Here is a 15000-nt window from a genome sequence, read left to right as displayed (position 1 = left end):
ACTCTTGAACCAAAGTTGCCAGATGTCTAAATATAACAGCACTAATAATGTATGCTAGTGAGTTCTACTTGGAACATGTGCTTTTCCAATGTTTACAAACACATTGAGTTTTGTCTCAAAATGACAATAATGTTCTTAGAATCCTGAGAAAATGAAAATAAAGCTATAAAAATGTGTTGCAGGCATAACTCTTGGACCAACGTTGCCAGATGTCTAAATTTAACAGTACTAATGTATGTTAGTGAGTTCTACTTGGAACATGTGCTTTTGTAAGGTTTGCAAAGACAATTCGTTTTTCCTCGAAATGACAATATTGTTCTTGGAATCCTGAGAAATTGCGAATAAAGGAATAAAAGCCTTGTTTTAAGGAGAACTCTTGAACCAACGTTGCCAGATGTCTAAATTTAACAGTACTAATGTATACTAGTGAGTTCTACTTGGAACATGCGCTTTTGTAAGGTTTGCAAACACAATTAGTTTTTCCTCAAAATGACAATATTGTTCTTAGGATCCTGAGAAATTGTGAATAAAGGAATACAAGCATAACTCTTGAACCAACGTTGCCAGATGTCCAAATTTAACATTACTAGTGTATGCTAGTGAGTTCTACTTGGAACATGTGCTTTTGTAAAGTTTGCAAACACGATTATTTTTTCCTCAAAATGACAATATTGTTCTTAGAATCCTGAGAAAATGAAAATAAAGGAATGCAAGCCTTGTTTTATGGAGAACTCTTGAACCAACGTTGCCAGATGTCTAAATTTAACAGTACTAATGTATACTAGTGAGTTCTACTTGGAACATGTGCTTTTTTAAGGTTTGCAAACACAATTAGTTTTTCCTCAAAATGACAATATTGTTCTTAGAATCCTGAGAAAATGAAAATAAAGGAATGCAAGCCTTGTTTTATGGAGAACTCTTGAACCAAAGTTGCCAGATGTCTAAATTCAACAGCACTAATAATGTATGCTAGTGAGTTCTACTTGGAACATGTGCTTCTCCAATGTTTACAAACACATATGAGATTTTCCTCAAAATGATAATATTGTTCTTAGAATCCTTAGAAAATTAAAATAAAGCTATAAAAACGTGTTGCAGGCATAACTCTTGAACCAACGTTGCCAGATGTCTAAATTTAACAGTACTAATGTATACTAGTGAGTTCTACTTGGAACATGTGCTTTTGTAAGGTTTGCGAACACAATTAGTTTTTCCTCAAAATGACAATATTGTTCTTAGAATCCTGAGAAAATGAAAATAAAGGAATGCAAGCCTTGTTTTATGGAGAACTCTTGAACCAAAGTTGCCAGATGTCTAAATGTAACAGCACTAATAATGTATGCTCGTGAGTTCTACTTGGAACATGTGCTTTTCCAATGTTTGCAAACACATTGAGTTTTTCCTCGAAATGACAATATTGTTCTTAGAATCCTGAGAAAATGAAAATAAAGGAATGCAAGCCTTGTTTTATGGAGAACTCTTGAACCAAAGTTGCCAGATGTCTAAATGTAACAGCACTAATAATGTATGCTAGTGAGTTCTACTTGGAACATGTGCTTCTCCAATGTTTACAAACACATATGAGATTTTCCTCAAAATGATAATATTGTTCTTAGAATCCTGAGAAAATGAAAATAAAGCTATAAAAATGTGTTGCAGGCATAACTCTTGAACCAACGTTGCCAGATGTCTAAATTTAACAGTACTAATGTATACTAGTGAGTTCTACTTGGAACATGTGCTTTTGTAAGGTTTGCAAACACAATTAGTTTTTCCTCGAAATGACAATATTGTTCTTAGAATCCTGAGAAATTGCGAATAAAGGAATAAAAGCCTTGTTTTAAGGAGAACTCTTGAACCAACGTTGCCAGATGTCCAAATTTAACAGTACTAATGTATGCTAGTGAGTTCTACTTGGAACATGTGCTTTTGTAAGGTTTGCAAACACAATTATTTTTTCCTCAAAATGACAATATTGTTCTTAGAATCCTGAGAAATTGTGAATAAAGGAATAAAAGCCTTGTTTTAAGTAGAACTCTTGAACCAAAGTTGCCAGATGTCTAAATTCAACAGCACTAATAATGTATGCTAGTGAGTTCTACTTGGAACATGTGCTTTTCCAATGTTTGCAAACACATTGAGTTTTTCCTCAAAATGACAATATTGTTCTTAGAATCCTGAGAAAATGAAAATAAAGGAATGCAAGCCTTGTTTTATGGAGAACTCTTGAACCAAAGTTGCCAGATGTCTAAATGTAACAGCACTAATAATGTATGCTAGTGAGTTCTACTTGGAACATGTGCTTCTCCAATGTTTACAAACACATATGAGATTTTCCTCAAAATGATAATATTGTTCTTAGAATCCTGAGAAAATGAAAATAAAGCTATAAAAATGTGTTGCAGGCATAACTTTTGAACCGACGTTGCCAGATGTCTAAATTTAACAGTACTAATATAGGCTAGTGAGTTCTACTTGGAACATGCGCTTTTGTAAGGTTTGCAAACACATTGATTTTTTCCTCAAAATGACAATATTGTTCTTAGAATCCTGAGAAATTGCGAATAAAGGAATAAAAGCCTTGTTTTAAGGAGAACTCTTGAACCAAAGTTGCCAGATGTCTAAATTTAACAGTACTAATGTATACTAGTGAGTTCTACTTGGAACATGTGCTTTTGTAAGGTTTGCAAACACAATTAGTTTTTCCTCAAAATTACAATATTGTTCTTAGAATCCTGAGAAATTGTGAATAAAGGAATAAAAGCCTTGTTTTAAGGAGAACTCTTGAACCAAAGTTGCCAGATGTCTAAATTCAACAGCACTAATAATGTATGCTAGTGAGTTCTACTTGGAACATGTGCTTTTCCAATGTTTGCAAACACATTGAGTTTTCCTCAAAATGACAATATTGCTCTTAGAATCCTGAGAAAATGAAAATAAAGGAATGCAAGCCTTGTTTTATGGAGAACTCTTGAACCACAGTTGCCAGATGTCTAAATGTAACAGCACTAATAATGTATGCTAGTGAGTTCTACTTGGAACATGTGCTTCTCCAATGTTTACAAACACATATGAGATTTTCCTCAAAATGATAATATTGTTCTTAGAATCCTGAGAAAATGAAAATAAAGCTATAAAAACGTGTTGCAGGCATAACTCTTGAACCAATGTTGCCAGATGTCTAAATGTAACAGTACTAATGTAGGCTAGTGAGTTCTACTTGGAACATGTGCTTTTCCAATGTTTACAAACACATTTGAGATTTTCCTCAAAATGACAATATTGTTCTTAGAATCCTGAGAAAATGCGAATAAAGGAATAAAAGCCTTGTTTTAAGGAGAACTCTTGAACCAAACTTGCCAGATGTCTAAATTTAACAGTACTAATGTATACTAGTGAGTTCTACTTGGAACATGTGCTTTTGTAAGGTTTGCAAACACCAAAATTGAGTTTTGTCTCAAAATGATAATATTGTTCTTAGGATCCTGAGAAATTGTGAATAAAGGAATACAAGCATAACTCTTGAACCAACGTTGCCAGATGTCTAAATTTAACAGTACTAATGTATACTAGTGAGTTCTACTTGGAACATGTGCTTTTGTAAGGTTTGCAAACACAATTAGGTTTTCCTCAAAATGACAATATTGTTCTTAGAATCCTGAGAAAATGAAAATAAAGGAATGCAAGCCTTGTTTTATGGAGAACTCTTGAACCAAACTTGCCAGATGTCTAAATTTAACAGTACTAATGTATGCTAGTGAGTCCTACTTGGAACATGTGCTTTTCCAAAGTTTGCAAACACATTGAGTTTTTCCTCGAAATGACAATATTGTTCTTGGAATCCTGAGAAAATGAAAATAAAGGAATGCAAGCCTTGTTTTATGGAGAACTCTTGAACCAAAGTTGCCAGATGTCTAGATTTAACAGCACTAATAATGTATGCTCGTGAGTTCTACTTGGAACATGTGCTTTTCCAATGTTTGCAAACACATATGAGATTTTCCTCAAAAATGACAATATTGTTCTTAGAATCCTGAGAAAATGCGAATAAAGCACCGAGGGTTAGTCAGGGTGTGCTGGAGAACTGGGGGTTATCTGCCAGCCGGGCCAAAGCCGCAGCTGTGGCGGCTCAGTCATGGATTGAGGATGAATTAGGCGGGAGGTGATGACGGCGAGTCTGCACACTGCACGCAAAGAGGGAGCGTGCTCCTGGACTGTTGTTCTCACCGTGGTAGAACAAGGAGCTCAGTCCGTGTAGTGTGTCAGAATATGCGGAATATATACCCCATCACCAGAACGCTCGCGATACCGAGAGGAGAAGAAGCATATTCCTATAATTATTCTGACACGCGGTTTGATTGATCAAGAATAAGACTCAACCGCAAACGCTATTTTGCATCTTTATTTAGCACATGAGAAAGGAGGCATTTTTGCAGCTATAAGGCGCACTTAAAATTGTGGGTGGCCGTATAAACAACTGTAACACTGTTACAAATAAGCGCCACACTGTGAACCCACACCAAACAAGAATGACAAACACATTTCGTGTAACACAACATAAACACAACAGAACAAATACCCAGAATCCCATGCAGCACTAACTCTTCCAGGAGGCTACAGTATACATCCCCGCTACCCCCCTACCCTTAAACCTCGCCCTCCCAAACCTGCCCACCTCAACCTCCTCATGCTCTCTCAGGGAGAGCATGTCCCAAATTCCAAGCTGCTGTTTTGAGGCATGTTAAAAAAAAAGAATGCACTTTGTGACTTCAATAATAAATATGGCAGTGCCATGTTGACATTTTTTTCCATAACTTGAGTTGATTTATTTTTGGAAAACCTTGTTACATTGTTTAATGCATCCAGCGGGGCATCACAACAAAATTAGGCATAATAATGTGTTAATTCCACGACTGTATATATCGGTATCGGTTGATATCGGAATCGGTAATCAAGAGTTGGACATTATCGGACATCTCTACTTAAAATCCCTTTTTTTTTCTCTCAAAACTCAACAGTGCGCCTTATAACCCGGTGCGCCTAATGTAAGGAATAAGTATGGTTGAGCTTACCCACCTCGAAGCTATCTTATTAGGCGCATGGTGTAAGTGTGACCAGTAGATGGCAGTCGAACATAAGAGATAAGTGTATGTTGTTTTATGATGGGTCTCAAGTAAACAACACCAACATCTTAAATGTTCCATTGAAATTATAGAACATTACACACTGCGCTCAAAAATCCATCAAAATGTTTTAGTACGACTTTGGTAAGCTATGAAGCCACACCGCTTGATGTGCTTCAACATAGGAGTATTATTATGGTGTGTGTATAAGGTAAGACATATTTTCCGGCGTCTTGTTTCGCAATATTATGCAAAAGCAACTTTTCTTACCTTCAGGTACCTGCTGATCTGTATTTGGGATCTGCATGAGTTCTGAAAAATTGTGCCGCGTCCGCCTTTGTAGTAAAAAGTAACTGGACAACATAAATACATATTGAAAATTAATCAATTAAAAAACATAAATGAATTATAATTGCCAACTAGAGATGTCCGATAATGGCTTTTTTTGCCGATATCCGATATTCCGATATTGTCCAACTCTTAATTACCGATTCCGATGTCGACCGATACCGATATATACAGTCGTGGAATTAACACATTATTATGCCTAATTTTGTTGTGATGCTCCGCTGGATGCATTAAAAAATGTAACAAGGTTTTCCAAAATAAATCACCTCAAGTTAGTGCGGAGTTAGTGCTGCAAGGGGTTTCTGGGTATTTGTTCTGTTGTGTTTATGTTGTGTTACGGTGCGGATGTTCTCCCGAAATGTGTTTGTCATTCTTGTTTGGTGTGGGTTCACAGTGTGGCGCATATTTGTAACAGTGTTAAAGTTGTTTGTACGGCCACCCTCAGTGTGACCTGTATGGCTGTTGACCAACTATGCTTGCATTCACTCGTGTGTGTGTGTGTGAAAAGCCGTAGATATTATGTGACTGGGCCGACACGCAAAGGCAGCGCCTTTAAGGTTTATTGGCTCCTTACAGCAGCGTTTTAAAAAGTCATAAATTTTACTTTTTGAAACCGATACCGATAATTTCCGATATTACATTTTAAAGCATTTATCGGCCGATAATATCGGCGGTCCGATATTATGATTAAATTAAAAGTTAAAGTACCAATGATTGTCACACACACACCAGGTGTGGTGAAATAATTCTCTGCATTTGACCCATCACCCTTGTTCCACCCCCTGGGAGGTGAGGGGAGCAGTGAGCAGCAGCGGTTGGCCGCGCCCGGGAATCCTTTTTTGGTGATTTAACCCCCAATTCCAACCCTTAATGCTGAGTTCCAAGCAGGGAGGTAATGGGTGCCATTTTTATAGTCTTTGGTATGACACATGAATAACAAACTAAAAATACAATACATAAGTAAATAAAGAGCAACCAAAATGATTAGTTTTAGCATTTCAGCAAAGATATTCCACTATAAATAAATAGATAAAAAAAAAAAAAAAAATTCACACCATTAATTAAAAGACAATTTATAGCATGTCAGAAATATGCATGAATAAAAAAAATAATAATAATACTAATCAGATAAAGAAATAATATAATAGATAATTAAACGCAATTGTATGAAATAATTAGCATGTCAAAATGCTGCTACTAGTTAGTTTCCTTTGGTCAGTCAGTTATTTTTTGCCTTTGTTTACTTTTGAAAATGAGCCTTAAATTAAAGGGGAACATTATCACCAGACCTATCTAAGCGTCAATATATACCTTGATGTTGCAGAAAAAAGACCATATATTTTTTTAACCGATTTCCGAACTCTAAATGGGTGAATTTTGGCGAATTAAACGCCTTTCTATTATTCGCTCTCGGAACGTTGTGACGTCACATCGGGAAGCAATCCGCCATTTTCTCACTTTCGTCGGTGTGTTGTCGGAGGGTGTAACAACACGAAGAGGGACGGAATCAAGTCGCACCAGTGGCCCAAAGATGCGAAAGTGGCAAGAAATTGGACGAAATTTGTTCAAAATTTGTTCAAAAAAATGGTCAGTCGTTTGTTCCGCACACTTTACCGACGAAAGCTATGCTACGACGGAGATGGCAAGAATGTGTGGATATCTGTTACCCTTGTCACTCATGCAACTCTTCCGTGCCATTTTCCGATGCTTTTCCCAAGTAAGTTTTTGTTTATTCATGTCACGTTTAGCAGTTCTTTTGTTGCATGTCCATAGTCTACGTTAAGTGTGAGTTTTTGTTCATAGCCAAGTTTGTTCTCCGCCTTGTGCGTGCCTTTTGTTTGTTCCTTTTTTCATAGTAAAATTAAAGATGTACTTACCTTCACGCCATGTCCAGTCCAGTTGTTTTGCATCTCGGGAAAGCAATCCACGCAGGAAACTGCGTCATAATCCACGTCGTGACATAATCCTCCTTTTTCATTGTCCCTGAAATCCGAGTCTGAAGCCGAGCTAATGTCGCTATATCTTGCTGTTCTTTCCGCCATGTTTGTTTGTGTTGGCATCACTGTGTGACGTCACAGGAAAATGGACGGGTGTATATAACGATGGTTAAAATCAGGCACTTTGAAGCTTTTTTTTAGGGATATTGCGTGATGGGTAAAATTTTGAAAAAAACTTTGAAAAATAAAATAAGCCACTGGGAACTGATTTTTAATGGTTTTAACCCTTCTGAAATTGTGATAATGTTCCCCTTTAAGCCGGTCATTTTCAGTTGGTCGTCCTGGCGACATTACCTCTGTTACCCTTGTCACTCATGCAACTCTTCCGTGCCATTTTCTCATGCTTTTCCCAAGTAAGTTTTTGTTTATTCATGTCACGTTTAGCAGTTCTTTTGTTGCATGTCCATAGTCTACGTTAAGTGTGAGTTTTTGTTCATAGCCAAGTTTGTTCTCCGCCTTGTGCGCGCCTTTTGTTTGTTCATTTTTTTCATAGTAAAATTAAAGATGTACTTACCTTCACGCCATGTCCAGTCCAGTTGTTTTGCATCTCGGGAAAGCAATCCACGCAGGAAACTGCGTCATAATCCACGTCGTGACATAATCCTCCTTTTTCATTGTCCCTGAAATCCGAGTCTGAAGCCGAGCTAATGTCGCTATATCTTGCTGTTCTTTCCGCCATGTTTGTTTGTGTTGGCATCACTGTGTGACGTCACAGGAAAATGGACGGGTGTATATAACGATGGTTAAAATCAGGCACTTTGAAGCTTTTTTTTAGGGATATTGCGTGATGGGTAAAATTTTGAAAAAAACTTTGAAAAATAAAATAAGCCACTGGGAACTGATTTTTAATGGTTTTAACCCTTCTGAAATTGTGATAATGTTCCCCTTTAAGCCGGTCATTTTCAGTTGGTCGTCCTGGCGACATTACCTCTGTTACCCTTGTCACTCATGCAACTCTTCCGTGCCATTTTCTCATGCTTTTCCCAAGTAAGTTTTTGTTTATTCATGTCACGTTTAGCAGTTCTTTTGTTGCATGTCCATAGTCTACGTTAAGTGTGAGTTTTTGTTCATAGCCAAGTTTGTTCTCCGCCTTGTGCGCGCCTTTTGTTTGTTCATTTTTTTCATAGTAAAATTAAAGATGTACTTACCTTCACGCCATGTCCAGTCCAGTTGTTTTGCATCTCGGGAAAGCAATCCACGCAGGAAACTGCGTCATAATCCACGTCGTGACGTAATCCTCCTTTTTTCATTGTCCCTGAAATCCGAGTCTGAATCCGAGCTAATGTCGCTATATCTTGCTGTTCTTTCCACCATGTTTGTTTGTGTTGGCTTCACTATGTGACGTCACAGGAAAATGGACGGGTGTATATAACGATGGTTAAAATCAGGCACTTTGAAGCTTTTTTTTAGGGATATTGCGTGATGGGTAAAATTTTGAAAAAAACTTTGAAAAATAAAATAAGCCACTGGGAACTGATTTTTAGTGGTTTTAACCCTTTTGAAATTGTGATTATGTTCCCCTTTAAGCCGGTCATTTTTAGTTGGTCGTCCTGGCGACATTACCTCTGTTACCCTTGTCACTCATGCAACTCTTCCGTGCCATTTTCCCATGCTTTTCCCAAGTAAGTTTTTGTTTATTCATGTCATGTTTAGCAGTTCTTTTGTTGCATGTCCATAGTCTACGTTAAGTGTGAGTTTTTGTTCATAGCCAAGTTTGTTCTCCGCCTTGTGCGCGCCTTTTGTTTGTTCCTTTTTTCATAGTAAAATTAAAGATGTACTTACCTTCACGCCATGTCCAGTCCAGTTGTTTTGCATCTCGGGAAAGCAATCCACGCAGAAAACTGCGTCATAATCCACGTCGTGACATAATCCTCCTTTTTTCATTGTCCCTGAAATCCGAGTCTGAATCCGAGCTAATGTCGCTATATCTTGCTGTTCTTTCCGCCATGTTTGTTTGTGTTGGCATCACTGTGTGACGTCACAGGAAAATGGACGGGTGTTTATAACGATGGTTAAAATCAGGCACTTTGAAGCTTTTTTTTAGGGATATTGCGTGATGGGTAAAATTTTGAAAAAAAACTTCGAAAAATAAAATAAGCCACTGGGAACTGATTTTTAGTGGTTTTAACCCTTCTGAAATTGTGATCATGTTCCCCTTTAATTAATTCGAGTCTGTCTTGCCAACATTGCTTCCAGACTAAGCTTATCACAAAACCTTTGCTTGTTCAAATCGCCTAGTATTCTTATGAATAAGTTCATTGTTAACCATCTCATCATACCTGTCCAAAGTTGTCATTCATCAGCTATTGCAAGGAATTTAGGGTTTTCACCATCTACGGTCCGTAATATCATCAAAAGGTTCAGAGAATCTGGAGAAATCACTGCACGTAAGCGGCTAAGCCTTTTATTTTCGATCCCTGTATCAAAAATCGACATCAGTGTGTAAAGGATATCACCGCATGGGCTCAGGAACACTTCAGAAAACCACTGTCCGTAACTACAGTTTGTCGCTACATCTGTAAGTGCAAGTTAGAACTCTACTATGCAAAGCGAAAGCCATTTATCAACAACACCCAGAAATGCCGCCGGCTTCGCTCGGCCTGAGGTCATCTAAGATGGACTGATGCAAAGTGGAAAAGTGTTCTGTGGTCAAATTGTTTTTGGAAACTGTGGACGTCGTGTCCTCCTGAACAAAGAGGAAAATAACCATCCGGACTGTTATAGGCATGTGTGATGGTATGGGGGTGTATTAGTGCCCAAGACATGGGTAACTTACACATCTGTGAAGGCACCATTAATGCTGAAAGGTACATACAGGTTTTGGAGCAACCTATGTTGCCATACAAGCAACGTTTTCATGGACGCCCCTGCTTATTTCAGCAAGATAAAGTCAAGCCATGTGTTACAACAGCGTGGCTTCATAGTAAAAGAGTGCGGGTACTAGACTGGCCTGCCTGTAGTCCAGACCTGTCTCCCATTGAAAATGTGAAGCCTAAAATACCACAACGGAGACTGTTGAACAATTTAAGCTGTACATCAAGCACATCAAGCAAGAATGGGAAAATAAGTTCATTGTTAACCATCTCATCATACCTGTCCAAAGTTGTCATTCATCACGGCAACACTAGTTTTCCAGCAAAAGGTTTACAAAAAAAAAAAAAAAGAAATTGTTTTGCTGCACAACTTTGCACCCTCATCACACTTGTCTTCCTCTCTGGGTGCCTCCCGTTGGCTTCAGTCAAGTCACACACACACAAGAACAATCACATGCCTTGGGAAACAAACGGGGAGAAAGCGAAAGCGAAAGGGAGCTTCTCAGGACGCCGAGCAATTTGTCTGAGCCGGCTGTCCAAAGCAATGACAAGCTGTGGAGATCAGGTGGGCTTTGTTTGCGGGAGGCTCGACAAGAGAAATCAGGTTAGATTTGAAGGAGGACGAGTGTGTGTGTGTGCTCATGTCTTGGCTGCGGGACCAAAGACTGCAGAGGGAAAGAACATGAATGAAGTATCAAGTTAAACGGGCAAGTTTTGTGATATATTACGTGATATAACCCAACTATTGCAAACTGATATACCAGCGGTCCCCAAACTATGGTTTTTAATACATATACAAACCCCGTTTCCATATGAGTTGGGAAATTGTTGTAAATATAAAGGGAATACAATGATTTGCAAATCATTTTCAACCCATATTCAGTTGAATATGCTACAAAGACAACATATTTGATGTTCAAACTCATAAACATTTTTTTTTTTTGTTGCAAATAATCATTAACTTTAGAATTTGATGCCAGCAACACGTGACAAAGAAGTTGGGAAAGGTGGCAATAAATACTGATAAAGTTGAGGAATGCTCATCAAACACTTATTTGGAACATCCCACAGGTGAACAGGCTAATTGGGAACAGGTGGGTGCCATGATTGGGTATAAAAGTAGATTCCATGAAATGCTCAGTCATTCGCAAACAAGGATGGGGCGAGGGTCACCACTTTGTCAACAAATGCGTGAGCAAATTGTTGAACAGTTTAAGAACAACATTTCTCAACCAGCTATTGCAAGGAATTTAGGGATTTCACCATCTACGCTCCGTAATATCATCAATCTGCAAAAATCACTGCACGTAAGCAGCTAAGCCCGTGACTTTCGATCCCTCAGGCTGTACTGCATCAACAAGCGACATCAGTGTGTAAAGGATATCACCACATGGGCTAAGGAACACTTCAGAAACCCACTGTCAGTAACTACAGTCGGTCGCTACATCTGTAAGTGCAAGATAAAACTCTACTACGCAAGGCGAAAACCGTTTATCAACAACACCCAGAAACGCCGTCGGCTTCCCTATGTCATGACTTGGTCCTGGGTGTTTGTTTTTCCGGAAGGCAACGGAAAGTTGGCTCGGGCGAGACGGGAATGTGAGTACATGATTGTTTATTACTATCAAAAAAAAGTACAAACGAAAAGCGCGCACAGTGGCGGAGAACAAACTATGAAACCAAAAGACTATAGCATTAATAAACAAAAACTTACTTGGCTTGGACTAAAGTTGCAGCATGAAAGATGGACATGAAAAAACAAGTGTCAGGAATGTGAAGAGCATACATGTGGGATGTCGCCAGAAAGACAAACTGAAAACAATGAACTTAAATACTACAGACATGATTAACGAAAACAGGTGCGTGACTCAAAACGTGAAACAGGTGCGTGACGTGACCGGTGAAAACTAATGGGTTGCTATGGTGACAAACAAGAGTGCACAACGAGTCCAAACCTGAAACAGGTGAAACTAATGGGTAACCATGGAAACAAGACAAGGGAGTGAAAAGCCAGAAACTAAAGAGTCCAATAACTAAACAAAACAAAACATGACTAATACAAAACATGGTCACAGAGACATGACACCCTCGGCCTGAGTTCATCTAAAATAAAAAAAAATAAAAATAAAAATACCTGGGATTTATATAGCACTTTTCTAAGTACCCAAAGTCGCTTTACATGTAGAACCCATCAATCATTCACACCTGGTGGTGGTAAGCTACTTTCATAGCCACAGCTGCCCTGGGGTAGACTGACGGAAGCGTGGCTGCAATTTGCGCCAACGGCCCCTCCGACCACCACCTATCTTTCATCGTTCAGTTCACCGGTGTGAGTGGCACCGGGGACAAAGGGTGAAGTGTCCCGCCCAAGGACACAACGGCAGCGATTTTTGGATGGTAAGAGGCGGGGAGCGAACCTGCAACCCTCAGGTTTCTGGCACGGTTGCTCTACCCACTACGCCATGCCGCCCCAATATAGACTCATGCAAAGTGGAAAAATGTTCTGTGGTCTGACGAGTCCACATTTCAAATTTTTTTTGGAAACTGTGGACGTCGTGTCCTCCGGACCAAAGAGGAAAAGAACCATCCGGATTGTTATAGGCGCAAAGTGTAAAAGCCAGCATGTGTGATGGTATGGGGGTGTATTAGTGCCCAAGACATGGGTAACTTACACATCTGTGAAGGCGCCATTAATGCTGAAAGGTACATACAGGTTTTGGAGCAACATATGTTGCCATCCAAGCAACGTTACCATGGACGCCCCTGCTTATTTCAGCAAGACAATGCCAAGCCACGTGTTACATCAACGTGGCTTCATAGTAAAAGAGTGCGGATACTAGATTGGCCTGCCTGTAGTCCAGACCTGTCTCCCATGTGTGGCGCATTATGAAGCTTAAAATACAACAACGGAGACCCCCAGACTGTTGAACAACTTAAGCTGTACATCAAGCAAGAATGGGAAAGAATTCCACCTGAGAAGCTTAAAAAATGTGTCTCCTCAGTTCCCAAACAGGCAGGCCAGTCTAGTACCCGCACTCTTTTACTATGAAGCCACGTTGATGTAACACGTGGCTTGGCATTGTCTTGCTGAAATAAGCAGGGGCGTCCATGTTAACGTTGCTTGGATGGCAACATATGTTGCTCCAAAACCTGTAATGTACCTTTCAGCATTAATGGCGCTTTCACAGATGTGTAAGTTACCCATGTCTTGGGCACTAATACACCCCCATACCATCGCAAATGCTGGCTTTTCCACTTTGCGCCTATAACAATCCGGATGGTTCTTTTCCTCTTTGGTCCGGAGGACACGACGTCCACAGTTTCCAAAAACAATTTGAAATGTGGACTCGTCAGACCACAGAACATTTTTCCACTTTGTATGAGTCTATTTTAGATGAACTCGGCCTAGTGTGTCATGTCTGTGTAATCATGTTTTGTTTTAGTCATGTTTTGTTTAGTTATTGGACTCTTTAGTTTCTGGCTTTTCACTCCCTTGTCTTGTTTCCATGGTTACCCATTAGTTTCACCTGTTTCACGTTTGGACTCATTGTGCACTCTTGTTTGTCACCATAGCAACCCATTAGTTTTCCCCTGTCACGTCACGCACCTGTTTCACGTTTTGAGCCACGCACCTGTTTTCGTCAATCATGTCTGTAGTATTTAAGTTCATTGTTTTCAGTTTGTCTTTCTGGCGACATCCCACATATATGCTCTTCACATTCCCGACACTTTTTTTTTCATGTCCATCTTTCATGCTGCGACTTTAGTCCAAGCCAAGTAAGTGTTTGTTTATTAATGCTATAGTCTTTTGGTTTCATAGTTTGTTCTCCGCCACTGTGCGCGCTTTTCGTTTGTACTTTCTTTTGATAGTAATAAACAATCATGTACTCACATTCCCGTCTCGCCCGAGCCAACTTTCCGTTGCCTTCCGGAAAAGCAAACACCCAGGACCAAGTCATGACATAGGGAAGCCGACGGCGTTTCTGGGTGTTGTTGATAAACGGTTTTCGCCTTGCATAGGAGAGTTTTAACTTGCACTTACAGATGTAGCGACCAACTGTAGTTACTGACAGTGGGTTTCTGAAGTGTTCCTGAGCCCATGTGGTGATATCCTTTATAGCAGAGCAAATACCATTTGAACCATACCCGACACAACAAATGTGAACCTACCCGTTATCCCTCCTGTGTGCTCTCAGTCCAACATGATTAGGAATATATCCATCTTTTTTTTTTTTACACGCACATTTCCCTGTTGCATTTGCCGGCTGTCAAGAGAAATGAGGTCTTTCTCTGTCTTTGTCTCACTTTTGCCTGATCCTTTCAGCGGAGTCTATTCTTGATTTCTAAGAGTGTGTGTGGGGGGTGGGGGGGGGTCGACAGTTTAGCGTGTGTCATCTCAAATCTCTGATGACCCGCTTAGTGACAGGCAGACTTCCTCCACTCAGCAGAGACTTTTTTCTTATTCCAGAGTCCCAAGCTTCCAACTCCACTTCATGGAGACATCCCTCCTTAACTATTTACTAGGTCAACTCCGGAGGATGTGGAGTTGTTGTTGTTTTTTAATCCCTAGTGTGTGACTGTGAGTGTGAATGTTGTCTGTCTATCTGTGTTGGCCCTGCGATGAGGTGGCCACTTGTCCAGGGTGTACCCCGCCTTCCGCCCGATTGTAGCTGAGATAGGCTCCAGCGCCCCCCCGCGACCCCAAAAGGGTATAAGCGG

General features: G+C 39.7%; 1 protein-coding gene across 1 annotated transcript in view; it reads left to right on the top strand.

The window, feature by feature from the left end:
• Positions 1-15000, top strand: part of fam20ca (FAM20C golgi associated secretory pathway kinase a) — a 113358-nt gene that overhangs the window by 46544 nt on the left and 51814 nt on the right. The window lies entirely within an intron of this gene.

This window comes from Nerophis lumbriciformis, linkage group LG22, assembly GCF_033978685.3.
Source record: "Nerophis lumbriciformis linkage group LG22, RoL_Nlum_v2.1, whole genome shotgun sequence".
NCBI classification, from domain to species: domain Eukaryota; kingdom Metazoa; phylum Chordata; class Actinopteri; order Syngnathiformes; family Syngnathidae; genus Nerophis; species Nerophis lumbriciformis.
The sequence above is the reverse complement of the archived record's forward strand: the minus strand, read 5'-3'. Positions and strand labels throughout refer to the sequence as shown.